General features: G+C 45.3%; 1 non-coding gene across 1 annotated transcript; it reads left to right on the forward strand.

Annotated features, from left to right (window-relative positions):
- The first annotated feature begins 17922 nt into the window (after nt 1–17922).
- Nucleotides 17923–17997, forward strand: Trnas-cga. Its single transcript has one exon. It is a non-coding gene; the product is annotated as a tRNA-Ser (tRNA).
- The last annotated feature ends 250 nt before the right edge of the window (nt 17998–18247 follow it).

Genomic DNA, 18247 nt, shown 5'->3' on the forward strand with positions numbered 1-18247 from the left:
TCAATATCAAGTACTTTTAATCAGATTATACCTGACGCTTATTATACATGAAGCAAGAGTTTTTTGTTTGTTCTATGGTGTCAGCGGTACACAGTTCATGGCAACTCAAGATATCAACCCAAGCTCCCGACTGTTTGTGGTGAAACTCTGCCTGTAACTTGTGAATGGATGTCACGACACTCACTGAACGCTCTCATGCAGCGCTTAGGTCAGTGTGATGCAGACACAGATCGCTTCAAGCGGTCTGTGGCCTTACTGGACAGGCAGTAGGTCCACATTAGATTAAATATTAGCAATTAAAGTGTGACACATGATAACACACATTCAACACCAGAAGTTCAACTACAGCACCAACCACTAGACCTTCCAAATCACACGTTCGGGTAACAGCCTGCAGACAACAGCTCAGTATGTGTAACCTGTTTCTAAGAAACGAAACGGAAAAGTGTTGTCAGCAGAATAGTAGTAACAGCAGAATGGATCTGTTATCAGAGCTAAGTGATTTCAACCCCACTACAGCTCCCCCAGTCATCTGTTTGTAATGTGACTGAGAAGTGCAAACGCGAAGGAGCAACCACAGCTAAAACAAGAAAGACTGGCAGATCTCATGTGCCGAGGACAGGGACCTTCCTGTGTTGCAGAGGGTCACTGTAGAAAATCGTATGAAATGAGCAAAAGGACTCACTTGTAAGTTCCGAAGTACTACCAGCAGTCCATCCAGGACAATGACTGTGGGTAGGGAATTAAATCGAATGTGGTACAGTGGTCGAGCGGCTTCTCTTAAGTCACCCATTTCTGTAGTCAATGTTAAGCATTGTTTGAGCGACCGACGCCACTGGACAGTGGATGACTGGATGCGAGTGATTTGGAACGGTGGATCACGCCGTACACTGTGGCAATCCCATGGCAGGGTTTAGCTTAGACGAATTCTTGGAGAACGTTACCTACCATCGAGTGTAGTGCCAGCCGTGAAGAATGGGGAGATTGTGTTACGGTATGGAGGTATTTTTTGTGGCTGGGATGTGGTACCATTACTGCGCTTAAGAAAACGCTAAATTATATATTCAAATGTATGTGAGTTTTTAATGGACCAAACTGCTGAGGTCATCGGTCCCTAGACTTACACACTACTTAAACCAGCTTATGCTGCGAACAACACACACACCCATGCTCGAGGGAGGACTCCAACCTCCGGCGGAAGGGGCCGCGCAATCCGTGACATGGCGCCTCAAACCACGCAGGCACTCCTCGCGGCGCTAAATTATAGAAGCATATTTTACAGCAATGTGTAGTGCATACTGCAGAAGTAGGGGTCGGAAACGAAAAATGTATCAGCATGACAATGCAAATGGTTCAAATGGCTCTGAGCACTATGGGACTCAACTGCTGAGGTCATTAGTCCCCTAGAACTTAGAACTAGTTAAACCTAACTAACCTAAGGACATCACACACATCCATGCCCGAGGCAGGATTCGAACCTGCGACCGTAGCGGTCTCGCGGTTCCAGACTGCAGCGCCAGAACCGCGCGGCCACTTCGGGCGGCCATGACAATGCACCTTATCATAAAGCAGCACCAGTGACGCAATGATTTGTGGACGTCAATGAAACAGACTAGCCTGCCCAGAGTCCCAACCTGAATCCAAAATTGAATTCTCTCCAGGCCGGGCATTCAGCATTGACCTCCTCTGGTTTTCAGCTCCTGTGGAAGAATGGGCCACCATTCCTCCACAGATATTCTTATACTTCATTGAATGTGACCCTAGTAACCTTCAAGCAGTCATAAAGACGATTGATGGACACACCCCATATTAATGTCACTAATAGGGTCCAGATACTTTTGGTCGGATGCTAAAAATATTCTCTAACAAATAAATGACTCTGTTGTGAAGCGCTTCAACGAGGCTTACCTATTGCTCTTCTTCTTAGTTGTTCTTCTCAAGAACATCCAATATGTAGTTTGCTTTGTCAACTACAAAATCTTATCATTGCTAGTTACTTAATTCTGATTCTGCATTCCGACATTTTCTGTCATGGACGGCATCTCGTGACCTTCTTTTCACCATTCTGTACAGGGCTCACCAAAATGACAGTGTGATGTGCTGATGTTCTGTCTAGTGCGAATGCTCCACTATCTGACGGAGACAACCTATGTTCTACGCCAAAGTACCATTATCCAAGATGGCGGCGATGACGTCTTCCAAGATGGCGAATTTTGCCGGGAAGTTTGAATTTTGGCGGGAAGATAGGACAATTGGGTTACCTCCACTAACCTAACCCCACCTCCCCTCCTTTCCCCCAGAAAAATGGCGGGAAGTTCAAATTCCAACAGGATAATGCATCACACCACGGTTATCTCTACTATACTAAGAAAATCGCGGGAAGATAGGTCAGTTGGGCTTCCCCCACTAACCTAAGTCTTCCGACTGCCACCTCTTCCTAGGAAATGGCGCCAAGTTTGAATTTTGGCGGTAAAGAAAGGCCACTTGAGGTTTCTCTACCATCCTAAGAAAGTCGCGGGAAGATAGGTTACTTGGGCTGGTGGAGAGAGGAAGGAGTGTATTTTATTTATTTTGGAACAATTTATTTAGGGATGGAGTATATTTATCACAGTGATACAGAACACATGCTCTGACATGCCACACAGTATACAGACCTGCAAACTACTCCTAAATAACTAATGTATAATGCTGTACACACACGCCTGCTAATTGTAAACTGTCAAAATAACGCATTGCACAGCCTACTGACATGCAAACCACTCGTAAATAATGCAATACATTTACGTCCAGAGAGCCAAGCAACTCGTAAATTGTCAAAACAATTATCCATCTAAAAGACTCTGCAAAGATGCTTGCTAATCGTCAACTGTCGAAATCATGCACCAGTCTTTATTTCAACAATTAGAGACAGGACCACCATCCAGTGTGTTCACCAGGAGATCTGCACTACAACTGACCTAGTACACAGTACCACCATGAGAGGGCGCTGACGTCCATTCCGTGACGTAATCCAAGATGGCAGCCATGATGTCAGCTGATGATGCAATTACCGTTATCCAGTACACAGTAGCACCACCAGAGAGAGCTGTCGTCCGTTTCGTGATGTAATCCAAGATAGTGGTGGGAAATGGCAGGAAAACGACCCTGCCTGTGGTGGACATAAGTTTTTATTTTGCAGGCAATGTCTCCACCATGAGATCTAGACTCCAACTGACCTAGTACACAATACTGCCACGAGAGGGTGCTGTCATCCCTCCTGTGACTTAATCCAAGATGGTGGTCTGGAGGGGGAAAATTGCGCGAAAATGACTCAGCCTGCGCTGGGCTGCTGGATAGAGTAAGGAAGGAGTGTACTTTATTTATTTTGGAACAATTTATTTATGGTTGGAGTATATTTATCACACTGCTACAAAACACATGCTTGGGGTCAAGCCACACAGATCACAAACCTGTAAACTACTCCTAAATAACGCTCTGCAGACACGCAAACAGCACTTAATTTACCGAATTAATTTCAGTACAGAAACGCAGATTCCTCCTAAACAATGCAGTACACAGATGTGCAGACACGAAATCAACTCGTAAACTGCCCAAATAATGCATAGACCTCCTCGCAAAATAATGCAACAGACACACAATCAACATAAGCAGACACCATCTACCACCCCCTGTCCAGCAGACCTCCAGCCCCGCGAAGTGACGCAGCCATCAGCTGTCAAACCAAGCACAGATACCCACACACATGATGCCGTGACACCCCTTTCATACTTGATACCTGAGAAATTCCTCTCGGAGTATGTGTTCACCTATGCACCATTGCTGACGCGACCTGGCGAGAGCTCAGACACTCCAGGGTTGCACGATCCATCACAGCTGCGAGCCACCACTGGATGCAGGTGAAACTTGTCTCTATTTTCAGGTATACAGTCAGTGTTATACTGACATCACAGAACTCCAAGGCGCCCTCAAGCAGCTCCCATATGTGAGACACCTCCGGTCAGTACGTGTCTTTAACATTGATGACACAGTAGCACAGGGCACGTTGTTCCTAGCACGACATGAGAGACGTGTCTAACCATGCTTAACTGCAAATAGCGCAGAATAACATCGAATGCACTCTTCCCAGTGGTCCTAATATGATACCTCAGTCCTTCACGTGTTACCCTTCCTGCTTTCAAGACACAAAAACGTTCCATCTGCTATGTAGAGGCTCCTATATCCTAGCACAAAGGATGTGAATAAATCGAGCATTATGATTGGCTCTTATCGAATTTACCCGCCGAATTACTGATACCATTGGTATCAAAGCACCGTCCACCATTTCTTTCTTTCTGCAGACAGGACTTTCAGCAGTAAAATTATTTTGCACAGATCATTAAATTGCATTGACAGTTAAACCCACAAAGTTATCTACAGATCATCAAATACATAGGAGACTCGAAATAATATTGGAAACCAGGAACATATTTACCAGTGTAACTACAATTAAATATTATGATTGCTGCTACAGTCTTATGCCAATCGATGTACAGGTAATGCCTCCTCTTGATGGCTGTGCTTCTGGAACAAATCTCAGTATCTATAGTGCACATAATTTTCCACGTAAATTATCTCTCTCATACCCTCACGGTTATTGATGTGCTGAATCTAAATGTCCCTCACGATAGACACACAGTCATCCTCTCAAGTCATTCCGCAACATAAAGCACAGTAACTTTACAATGCAATATATACACATTTTACACAAACAGTGCAGTTAGCTTTTATATCTGTACCACACCTGAGAAAATTATGGCGTGCCTACACTCGCACTGGCTGTATCTCACGATGCTCCTCAGTCCTAGGGAAGCACTGTCCACCTTTTCTTTCTTTCTACAGACGTATCATTCAGCAGCAGGAAACTATTTTACACTGATCGCCATATTGCTCTGACAACTAAACCTCACAAAGTGTCATACATATCGTCAAATATGGAAAGACTCTTACTCAATTACAATGCTCTCCCACTGAGGACAGGAGCTTGAATATTAGAGCGTGAAACCGATCTCCAAACCAGCAATACATTATCGCATACTGTGTCGATGTAGTAAACATACAATTCATATCCTCTGCCATACAAAAACATCTCTTTTACATCAGAAAGCCATCAGTGGATCGAAGTCACTCTCAGAACTGTTGTGCAAAGACTGGCTCGTCCCCCCCTCCCCCCCTCCGGTACAAATGTGTTACTGTTTCTGGTCCAGACATGACTGCTTGCTCGCATTTCTACACCCATCTCCAAACCCTGGGATTACAAGAACATATCTAATTTCGCATGGTTCACACACAGCACTATATATTTCTAACACCTTGATCATAATGCTTAATTTACGATCTATCTCTCTGTGTATGAGAGTCACAGAGCATTCTCGCTGTCTTAAGGTAAAATTAAAGAGTGAAAGACCCTCATCACAGTGTCATTGACCAACCCACCCCGCAGCACTGTAACTGAATTAATCTGCACCTGATCAGAAGAAGACCGCTACTCTCCACATCTCATGAATGAATGGAACTTTCCGAGTCCTCACCCATCCAAGTGCACGAGATTTCTCGAGATGCGCAATGTCGAGGAGCTTAGCACTCCTTATCAATGTATAGTAACAGATTTCAAAGTGTCGTGATGTAATAGCAGACGGTTAAAATGGTTCAAATGGTTCTGAGCACTATGGGACTTAACATCTGTGGTCATCAGTCACCTAGAACATAGAACTACTTAAACCTAACTAACCTAAGGACATCACACACATCCATGCCCGAGGCAGGATTCGAACCTGCGACTGTAGCAGTCGCGCGGTTCTGGACTGAAGCGCCTAGACCCGCTCGGCCACTGCTCCCGGCACTTCCTTAAAACATTGGTTCTGTGTGATGTGAGTGCAATATAGCTTTCCAGTGATGTATAGCGCCCACTGTTCACATCCAGTCACGGTTCGGAAATTATACTATGCCTGGATCAGCCCTATGTAAAATGATCGTTAGTAATACCTCTTACAAGGAAACAGATAAATGCATAGCAGCAGCGTCCGACATGTGAAAATTACGAGTCATACCCTCACTAACTCTGTAAAAATCACGCTTGTCAGGCAAATTTGTACACGGGGATTGCAGTGCCTCACAAGCACCTATCGCTAATTAAGCGATGACGCTAAAGTCTCGATTTTACACCCAGGAAGCGAGAGGGGGGGGGGGGGGGGGGGAAGGAGTACATCGCATAAATCAAAGTTTGTCAAGAATGCATCATCAGTCAGCCATTAAATCGTGCCTCATTACAGCTCCATCACAATTGATCACCCCCTCAACTCTCTGTTATCCTTTAACGCAGATCTAAGTAAGTTTAGAGCCGGTTGGTTCTCTGTCTTCCTGAAAAGCATCAAATACAGTAGTCAACTCTCGTGTATCACTGGTAGCTCAATAGACGTACAGTATAATGTTGCCTCGACGGAAAAAATTGGCTGCCTCCCTGATTCCCCTCGTTTCGATGTCGACGCTTTCTCGGATTCCTCCGGTTGCCGCATACTTGTTCCCATATACAAACTGTTCGGCACGAACCAGAAGATATGCAAGTACTTCCTCAATCTCCCCGCATTTCGATGTATTTTCGGTCAATTTATACTTATTCCCTCGTCATTTTTCGCAATTCTATCGATTTTATGTCAGATCTATCCATGCGATCATGACATAACCTCTCGTTCTATGTTCTAAAATTGGTTGTAAATGTAGCACAACTGCCAACACCTAGTCCAGATTCACTGATCAGGAGGCGTAATATAGCACTGTACTCGACTATATCCAGTCACCTCCACATTTGGAGAGCGTTCGCAAAAAAAAAAAAAAAAAAAAAAAAAAAAAAAAAAAAAAAAAAAAAAAAAAAAAAAAAAAAAAAAAAAAAAGAGAGAGAGAGAGAGAGAGAGAGAGAGAAAAGAATTGAAGAATTTTGACTTCCTCAGTTTCAACACACATAGAATCAAAATATTACATACGCAAATAAAAGAAAACTTATCCCATCCACCGTTCGCTGCTTTTCTCGAGAAGTGATAAGTGGTTGACTACTACAAAAAAAAAAAATCGTCACTGTTCTGCTGCTGATTCTAATTTTGTGAAACTCTACTCAAAAATCGTGTTGTAATCGGAATCGATGCTACTATTCGGACACTGCAAATAATAAGTGCTAAAGGGTGAAAACTGACGCAGAAGAACTGTATCTCTCGTGTTAAGTTGTCTGTTTTCAAGGGCTACAAGCAGATAAAGGGATGTCATGTAGTAGACACAAGCAGATCAGCTGCTTTCTATTTTTATTGTAAACTATAAATGAACTGTTAGGTTTTACGTTTTTCCCTTACATTATGTGTCAGGATTGTTCCCGTTCTTCTCGTTTTCAATCTTTTAAAACAGATGGAGCATTGTACTTCATTGAAACCGCACTTCATAAGCTACTTGAAGACTAGGGATGACGTCATTCTGTAACACAACAGATATTCGATGACGACAGTGAGAAAATACCAAATAGGCCAGATGGGGCAAGTCTTGCACGCTGCATGTACAGGCGTAACATCTAACAGGTCACACCACATGGTAACAGGTACAGTACTGTCCCAGCAATGCTGCACCAATTCTTCTGCCATTTGTCTGTTGCTCGTCTCTATCCTCATTGTTATTAAAATGGCACTGATCGATTTTCCTATTTTCTACAATAACGCAATATTTCAGACCAATGCAAATTTACGAATAAAAATTCTACATCTACATGGCTACCATGCAAATCACACTCAAGTATCTGCCGCAGGATTTATCGAACCACCTTCACAATGATTCTCTGTTATTCCACTCTCGAACTGTGGGCGGGAAAAGAACGCCTGTGTCTTTCCGTGCGAGGTCTGATTTCCCTTATTTTATTATAATGATAAATTCTCCCTACTTAGGTTGGCGCCAACAAACTATTTTAGCACTCTGAGAGAAAGTTGGTGATTGAAATTCGTGAGAAGGTCCAGCCGCAACGAAAAACTCCTTTGTTTTATGATGTCCATCCCTAATCCTGTATCATGTTCGTGACGCTCTGTCTCTTATTTCTCGATAATACAAAACGTGCTGCCCTTCTCTGAACTTTCTCGATGTACTCCTTGAATTCTATTTGGTAAGCATCCCACGCCACGCAGCATTACTCCAAAAGAGAACGGGCAACCAGTCTCTTCTGAGATCTGTTGCATCTTCCAAGTGTTCTGCCAGTCTTTGGTTCGTCTTCGCCACGACATTTTCTGTGTTCTTTCCGATCGAAGTTGTTCGTAATTGTAATTCCTAGTCATTTAGTTGAATTTAGGCTTTTAAATTTGACTGATTTATTGTGTTCCCGAAGTTAACATATTCCTTTTAGCACTCATGCGAATGACCTCATGCTTTTCATTATTTAGGACCAATTGCCAATTTTCGCACCCTACAGACAACTTTTCTAAATCGTTTTGCAATTAGTTTTGATCTTCGAAGACATTACGAGACGATAAATGACAGTATCATCTGCAGACAACCTAAGATTGCTATGCAGATTGGACCCCAAATCGTTCACGTAGATGAGGAACGACAGAGGGCCTGTAACACTGCCTTGGCGAACGCCGGAAATCATTCTTGTTTTACCCTATGATTTCCCGTCAATTAATATGAAATGTGACCTCTGCGTCTGGAAAGCACGAACCCAGTCGCATAACTGAGACGATATTCCATATAAGCACGCAATTTGATTAAATGGTTCAAATGGCTCTGAGCACTATGGGACTCAACTGCTGTGGTCATAAGTCCCCTAGAACTTAGAACTACTTAAACCTAACTAACCTAAGGACATCACACACATCCATGCCCGAGGCAGGATTCTAAGCTGCGATCGTAGCGGTCGTGCGGTTCCAGACTGTAGCGCCTTTAACTGCTCGGCCACTCCGGCCGGCCAATTTGATTACAAGCCGCTTGTGAGGTAAGATGTGAAAAGCCTTCTGGAAATCTAGATTCACGGAATCAATTTGAAACCCTTTATCGATAGCACACAATACTTCGTGTGAGTTTCACAAGAACGATATCTTCTAAATCCGTGTTGACTATGTGTGAACAGACTGTTCTCTTCGAGGTAATTCATTATGTCTGAACAGAATATACGTTCCAAAATCGTGCTGCTTATCGATGTTAATGACATGGACCTGTAATTTAGCGGATTATTACTTTTGCCTTTCTTGAATATTGATATGACCTGTTCAACTTTCCAGTCTTTGGGCACGGATTTTTCTTCGAGTGAGCAGTTGTATGCGATAGTTAAGTTTGGAGCTATTGTACCAGTTGTACCAGCGTGATCTGAAAGGAACCTAACTGGTATACAATCTGGACCGGAAGATTTGCTTTTATTAAGTGAATTAGAATTCAAAAATATTTACTTCGTCTTGTGTGGTGAAGGAGTTTCGGAAGGCTGCGTTTAGTAACTCTGCTTTAGCAGCACTGCCGTCGATAGTATTTCCATTCCTATAGCGCAGAAAAGGGATTGACTGTGTCTTGCCGCTAGCATATTTTACGTGGGACCAGGATCTCTGGATTTTCTGTAAGGTTTCGAAACAAATTGTTCAAATGTGTGTGGAATCTTATGGGACTTAAGTGCTACGGTCCTCAGTCCCTAAGCTTACACACTACTTCACCTAAATAATCCTAAGGACAAACACACACACCCATGCCCGAGGGAGGACTCGAACCTCCGCCGGGACCAGCAGCACAGTCCATGGCTGCAGCGCATGAGACCGCTCGGCTAATCTCGGGCGGGTGGTTACGAAGCAAAGTTTCGTTGTGGAAACCGTTACAAGTATCTCGCATTGAAGTCCGCGCTAAATTTCGAGCGTTTGTAAAAAAGGGTTTACCTAAAAACGAAAAATTTTAGCACTGCTGCTGTGGCTAATTGATATTACGGATTTTTATCCAGTTATTAATGAAAAATAAATAACCGAGACCAATCAACCACCGAAAAATACCTGCTATTCGTTACTAAAACACAGGTATCGGTTTTAACCGGTCGGTTTTTCCTATCCTTGGCAGATAGTGCATAGTCGAAACATCGTGGTTTTAGCATACAACGAACGGCTGCAAGCCCGAAATCTCCTCCGACAATGTCAAGTCGCTTCCTCGCACGACTTGGGACTTCAGGCGCCGACGGTGGAGGACTACCTGGGCGCGAAGCACTACTACGACCTGGTGCTGGCGGCGAAGGCGCGGCGCGAGCAGCTGCTGCTGGCCGTGCAGAACCTGTGGCTGCGGCTGCGGGAGGCTGAGGCGCGCAGCCGCCAGATCCACACCAACCTGCAGGCCGACCGCCGCCTCGCCGCCGCCCTCGACGCGCGCCTCCACCTCTGCCAGCAGCACAAGGCCTCATCCTCGTAAGGCACACTCTGTCCAATCACGCGTTTACACTCAGCAAGCTCCAGGTTATTCGCCTTAACGCCAATTGTAAGGTTGTGGGGGTTTTTGTTTTTGATTGCTCTTGAATTGAGTACAACTGTGTGAGTCGAAATGACAAGTTTAATGTCGCAATATTTCTCACCACATTACAGCTTTTCACGCAGTTTTCAACTCGCCAACATAAAAACAGCGCAATGGATACCGCATCTTGCCAACATCAAAAAGTGAAATAAGTTTATACACAACAATGTTAAATATTAACTCTCTGAAAGAAGATTAATCTTAAGCACAATATTATGAAGTCCAGTTCGAAGTTTCTTTACATTAAACCGAAGCACTATAACATGAAAGTTTAATTAGACGTTTCTTTACAAAATTGCTTCTACACATATGTTATGATGTTGGTCAGTGCAACGAAAATCGTCAGATTCCGGTTGAAAGTTCGGTATTATTTAGGATGACAATCAAGTCTACGGTGGATGGTTAGTCAAGTGACAAAAATGAGCGCAAGATTACCCAAGGCCGCTCGGGTTTACAATGGACGCGAGCAAGTGGACCAACAAAGCTTACGCCTCTGTACGCGGTATTTACCTTAAGCTGCGACGTGCTGCTGTCTGCAAGGCCGCTCTCTCCCACTAAAATTCCTACAAAACTTATCTGGCCTTTGCTGAACTTTCCAGCAGAAACTTTCCCTATGTTTCTCGTTATGCGAGAAAACATGTACTCAGCCCTAGTCTTGTTATGTAGCAATATACACGCGCATGGTTGCATGGTTGGAGGAGCGTGCATATTATAGAGCCCTCTCAGTTCTCGCAAGAACAATTAACTAATTTGGCTGGTTCCTTTCTCCACAATTGGAGCTAAACGTTGCTACAGCTAATTTTAGCTGGAGTGCAGCCACTGTGTCCACACCAGTTTCTTCCCTGCGTCGTAAGGAGCGTTAAGCGCTCCGTTCTGCACTTGACACCAGTTCAGAGAAGAGTCCCCTTCTTCAAAACTTCTCTCTTATCCTACTCGTGGCAAAACTGCCTCCCTCCACTTGGGTTCCTTTTTCACATCACAGCTTTCGTTCGACCAATAGGAGCGTTCCTCTCATTTTGTTGAAACACCTTCTACCAATCGCAACGTCCCTTCTATCAAACTGCGTCGAAACTTCAATAGTTTTCTCCTCTCTAGTGAGTTTCCGCCAATCGGACGTTATGTGCCCATTCTAGACACCTAAAGTACATTGACCTTTCCATATGTCGCACTCGTTGGGCGAAAATGCGTCACTTGCTTTTGTTCGTATCGCGTTGGAATTTCGAAACGCAGTTTTCTAAAGCTTCTTCTCTGCTGTTGTACCGATGCTCTCGCTACAGCTGGCCCTCCAGCTTGAATCACTGGCCCGGGGACGCCGTCCTCTTGCCTGCCACCCCTTTAACTGGTCACTGGTGTAACTCCCGCAGTGCGGTTTCTCTACACCGTTGTGGAGCTGGCTTTTTAAAACTAAAAGCGGCTCGACTCGCGTTCCCTGTTCTCCCTTCCGCTCAAAGACATGCATTGTATAGGAATGATGTGTTAATCATCGTCGATTGACTGTCATCCCCTTTTGCATTACATATTGATAGGCAAATATTCTCATAACTGTCGATTTACGTTAGGTGTCATCTTCACTTTCTCATTGCGATTTGTAAAGGTCTCATGTAAGGTGCAAATCTGACCATTTATTCTGCCACCTTACACAACTAGTGACTGCACCGGAGAGTGTGTGTGTGTGTGTGTGTGTGTGTGTGTGTGTGTGTGTGTGTGTGTGTGTGTGTGCAGCGCCGAAGTTACCAGTGCCATTACATATATTTAAAGAAACGAATGTGGGTAAAATGTCTAAAACTGTTGTCACACAGTGAGGAGGAAACCTTTAAAATGACACTCATTCACTCAACCCACCTCACTCCCATACACCCACACAGTCACTGTATTTCACAGGCCTTAATACAACGGAGTAGGGTGAAAGGTACTCCACAAGGGATTAAAACAGAAGTAAAACCACAGAAGAGCTAAAAGAAAGGCTCGTGGAAATGTGACTGGCTGATCACTTACAAAAAAACGTGGGTGAGCAAGTCACCCTGACAACACATTAAGAACATCTCCCTAAAATTTTAGCAAACTAGTTGGACACGTCACAAAACCGTAAAATTCTAAACACATCCATTTCAACGTCACTTAACATACATGGGAGATCTTGTGGCAAACCTGAAGTTGCCCTCTGGTCTGAAAATAAAATATAGTCGAGTAAAATGTATCGCGCACTCATCTGTACGCCACACGCACCACACACTGGATGGTCCGCTCGCCTGAGCAAGGAGCCATGAGTCTACGATTGTGGCCTATGCAAAGAATGTAAGGATGACCTCATCCTGTCTACGCGGCTGCAAGGCAGTACGCCACGGCCGCATGGTTGGCTTTACTAGACGCAGCTTATTATCAGTCACTTCCAGCCACTCGTCCTCCCATCGACACACAACTCTCTACCTGAAAGGGGAGGTGGTAGCATGCAGGCGGATAATACACTGAAATGTTGTAACCAGATAAAAGCAGCGGCCATACATCTATCGATTGAAGTGCGTGATCCCATAAATGATACCCAAAACCTACTATTCAAGTTTGATGCAGCTGAGCGGTCTTGGTCAGTGCCTCTGATAAATGCAATTTGCCTGTCATTGGAGCCCACTCAGTATGACAACACAGCACCAATGCCATAAGATGAGGCATCTACTGCAAGAATGACAGGTTTGCTGAGGTCGAAGTGGACCAAACACGAATCACATAGTAGTGTGTCTTTCAGCCACTGGAAAGCGATCTAGCATTCGGCAGACCATACCAACAGAACGCCCTTGCGGCGCAAGCGATTTACAGGCGCTACGATCTGAAAGCCATTCAGGATAAAACGGGTGTAACAGGTTATCTTCCCCATTACAGCTTGCAGTTCAAATACTTTGGTTGGCGCAGGCAAGTCGCGAATGGCCACTAAGTACTACTGTGACAGATGGACGCTGTGTGCATTAATCATGTGGCCAAGACATTCAATTTCGGTGAGAGAGAAGGAACACTTAGAACGGTTCCATGTCAGTCCTACTTCGGACAACGCTTGAAACAATGCCCCTAAGTTCTGAAGTTTTCTCTTGGCATGCGACCAGAGACAACCATCTCATCTAAATAGTTACAACAAGAAGGTAGCTGCGACGTCAGTTGCTCAAGATACTCTTGGAAAATAGCTGGGGCGAAAGAGATATCCAATGGTGAACGCCGAAACTGTGTGTGTTAATCACAAGGATCTTCTTCGACTTTCCATCTAAAGGCAGTTGCAGGTAGGCCTCCTGGAGATGAGTTTTCAAAAAGAAGCGATCCTGATCTAATTTTTCCATCAAATCCTCATTGCAGAGCAACGGAAAAGAATCAGCAACAGCCTGTGGGTTGACAGTAGATTTAAAGTCTGTACAGAGTCTCAGCCCAACCGATGGTTTAGTGAAGACCACCAGGGGTGACGCCCACTGGCTGGCCAATATTGGTTTGATGACGTCATTGTCCTGCAACCTCTGCAACTCTGCGGCGACTCAGTCCTGTAATGGATAAGGGACAGGACGAGCACGACAAAACTAGGGATGCACAATGTTTTTCAGTGTCTTATGGGCTTCGAAGCCTTGGACCTTGCGTAAACTACCATGGAACAGAGAACTGTACTTGTCTCATAATGGATTAATATTGGTCAGAAACCCAGATGAATTAATTTGTGACACCTTCCCCTGAATTGACAATCCGAAAAGGTAAAGGTATCCATGCCTCAAATGTTAGTAGACTTTACAGAGCACAACTTATGAAATAACACTGTTCTAGTAGTACCATGGAATATGGCCGCCGAAACTATGTGTGTGTTAATCACAAAAATCTTCTTTGACTTTTCATCTAAACGCAGTTGCAGGTAGGCCTGTATGGAATTACAACGTCTGCAGGGCGATGGAGTGCTGACAATGGTGTTCAACAGCTGCTGTACAGCGCCCATCATTATCATTGAGAGTCCCAATAGGGCGCTGCAAGTTTGTAGAGACTTTAGTGCTATGGTCAATGCCCGATCAGTGGTCGACACGTATCGTATTTCCAAACTGGAAGAAATTCTTGCTAAAGTAGTTGGGGGCAAAGTGTTCACCAAGACTGACTTTAAAGACAGCTGCCTCCAGTTACCATTGGATGCCGAATCCCGTGACATCATACTGATCAACACACTCTTCAGACTCTAACAATACAAGAGACTCCTCTTCGGCACTCTAGTGCAACAGCTATTTTTCAAAGATAATTGGACCAGAGGATATGGGATGTCCCAGGCACCGCCAATTATCTTGATGACATTCTGGTAGCAAGTCACTCTGCGGAAGATTTAGCCAAGGGCTTCGACTCACTTTTTGTATGGTTGACCATGTGCAGCTCCGTTGTAACTAAGAAAAGTGTGTCTTTTTTTGGGCGACAAGTCGAATACTTAGGCCAGATATTCAGTGTATAGGGAATTCGACCCACACCCCATTATGTGGGTACTATCCAACTTCTGCCGACGCCAAAATACAGCTCTTAACTCCTAGCCATCTTAGGACATTTGAACTACTGCCGCTGTTTTCTTCCTCACGTGGTGGTCTTGGCAGAACTACTTCATCATCTCCTTCATAAAAATGTACAGTGGAAGTAAACACTCCGACAGGTCCTCTTCCACCCCACCTGCCTTACCAGCTATCATCCCTCAAAGCCTTGATTCCTGCTGCCAAAGCATCAATCTACGGCATAGGGGCAGTACTCTCACATGCAATTGAGAGTGGAGAGGCCAACTGCTTTTGTGTCAAAAGCTTTGTCATCGGCTCAACAGATTAATAGTAAAATCGAGAAGGAAACATTGGCCATTACCTCTAATATCAAAACGTTTCACGATTATATGTACAGTCGACTGTTCATACTACTCGAAGACCGCAAGCTGCTCCTGTCCTTACTGAAGTCCACCACGCCCATCCCTAACACGACGGCTCACAGGATCCAGTGCTGGGCTCTCTTTCTTTCTGCGTAGAAGTACGACATTCACTTTTGGTCCATAGCTCACTATGCTAACGCACACCTTCTTTCCAGGGTGCCCATTGGTCAAGGCCCAAACTTCAATTCCAACCTGGAGGTCTGCTTCAAGCTGGACTTGGATGCTGAAAATGCCGTGTTCTGGCTCTTATTGGACGTTACCCTCATCTGACAGCACACAGCCACCGACTAGTTCCTGCATAACATCTTGTGGTTCATCAAACATGGTACTCCCACTAATCAGAAGATGCTGACACTTTCAGGTCAGCAAGCCTTCTAGCCTCGACATCAGGAGCTCTCTGTGGTCAACAGCATCATCCTCAGACAGGGGAACGACAGCAGGATGCAAGGTGTCGTCTCTCACGCGTTCAAGATCGTATCCTTGCCCTTCTTCAAGAGATGCACTGGGAGGGTGGTGCTAAACAGACAGCTTGCGCACCAACATGTCTATTGGAGGGACACATACTTTGCCATCACATCTATAATGGCTGCCTGTTCTACATGACAAAACAAACAGGCTGCATCGGCTCGTCCTTGTTTTCCGTGGCCCACCACCTCCAACCTGTGGTCCCAACTCCATCTCTACTTTGCTGGGCCCCTTCCTCAGTGTCTATGACTTATGGCTGTCAATGCAGGTATGGTTTTTTCCTTATGTTACCCATATGTTCTCTACATCTTCTACGCATACCAACAAAGCTCTGACCCACATTTTTTCCCTAGAAGGTCCCCCAGAAAATCTGGTTATTGATAATAGTCTTTAATTCACTTCTTCTGAACTTTTGTACAACCAATGGCATCACTTTAGTCTACATTGGGTCTTTGCATCCAGCCTATAATGTCGCAGAGGAATAATTTGTCCACATATTTAAGACACAAATTTCCAAAATTTGTCATCACCACCCCCTTGATGACGCCCTTACTCTTCGCCTTGTGCAGGGCCACAATGCCAAACAGCTCCTCTCCAGCTGAACGGCTCCATGAACAGCCTCATTCTTCCTCTCTTTCTATCCTACACCCTCGAGAACACAGGCACCACCCCACCTGCTCGAGCAGACACCGCTTCTCTTTACACAATGATGTGTGGGTCATGACATTTGGATGTGGTCAACCGCTCTGTTGTCCTGCCATGGTTGCAGCATTCCTGAGACGTGTTTTGCTAGAGATACAGCTGCAAGATGGATTCTGCTGTCAGGTCAACCAAGTACGCCCAAGTCGCAGACTCCTTTCACCATCAGGTGTGCTGACTCAACACTCTGTTCCACTCAGTCCGAGGTGGCTCCTGAGGCTGACCACAATATGGAAGAACCCACTCCTACACTGCAGTGCCAGACATCACAGATGGCCACTCCTGTGGAGGTGGATTCCATCCCATCCGCCAAAACCAGATCAGCTGATGATGCCTCCAGTATCACCATCACTGATCCTGACGCCTATCTTCACCTCTCCTCCATCGTTATGGGGAGGTGGGGGTGGGGGGGGGGGGGAGAGGAATGGTGTGTGCGCCAGCACCACACTGCCAGAATAGCATGGTGGGTGGTCTACCACTTGATACTTGCAGCAGGCCTGTGGCTGCAGGCGAGTGTTCAACAAAGTTCAATGGTCTATGCCAGTGGCACCTTCAGCGTGGAGGTCAAAAAGCGAGGACACGCGCATACCACCGGCTTCAGAGAATGCCACACTACATTACACTTCCAAAAACACTTTGTGGTGCCAATAGGAATTCTTTATCCATCCTCCGCCAGCATATTTAGGGCCGTGCTGGCGGCTCCGCGAGCTACTTCTCCTCAGAATGAGATTTTCACTCTGCAGCGGAGTGTGCGCTGATATGAAACTTCCTGGCAGATTAAAACTGTGTGCCCGACCGAGACTCGAACTCGGGACCTTTGCCTTTCGCGGGCAAGTGCTCTACCAACTGAGCTACCGAAGCACGACTCACGCCCGGTACTCACAGCTTTACTTCTGCCAGTACCTCGTCTCCTACCTTCCAAACTTTACAGAAGCTCTCCTGCGAACCTGCAGAACTAGCACTCCTGAAAGAAAGGATACTGCGGAGACATGGCTTAGCCACAGCCTGGGGGATGTTTCCAGAATGAGATTTTCACTCTGCAGCGGAGTGTACGCTGATATGAAAGGCAAAGGTCCCGAGTTCGAGTCTCGGTCGGGCACACAGTTTTAATCTGCCAGGAAGTTTCATATCAGCGCACACTCCGCTGCAGAGTGAAAATCTCATTCTGGAAACATCCCACAGGCTGTGGCTAAGCCATGTCTCCGCAGTATCCTTTCTTTCAGGAGTGCTAGTTCTGCAGGTTCGCAGGAGAGCTTCTGTAAAGTTTGGAAGGTAGGAGACGAGGTACTGGCAGAAGTAAAGCTGTGAGTACCGGTCGTGAGTCGTGCTTCGGTAGCTCAGTTGGTAGAGCAGTTGCCCGCGAAAGGCAAAGGTCCCGAGTTCGAGTCTCGGTCGGGCACACAGTTTTAATCTGCCAGGAAGTTTTACTTCTCCGCAGTCAGTTTCCTCATGCCTGAAGACCACACAGCCGATCACCACCAGACACCGCACTGCCTGTCCCCCATTAGCCCGCTCTACCAGTACGCCGTGCTGCTGGAAGTTCAGTATCTCATTAGTGTTTGATTTTGGTTGAAATGATAGGTTCACTTGTCTGCAGCTGTAGTAGCGAACTTTAAGTTTACAAAAGCACTTTAAATGTGGACTTTAGTT

This window comes from Schistocerca americana, chromosome 4, assembly GCF_021461395.2.
Source record: "Schistocerca americana isolate TAMUIC-IGC-003095 chromosome 4, iqSchAmer2.1, whole genome shotgun sequence".
Lineage (NCBI taxonomy): Eukaryota > Metazoa > Arthropoda > Insecta > Orthoptera > Acrididae > Schistocerca > Schistocerca americana.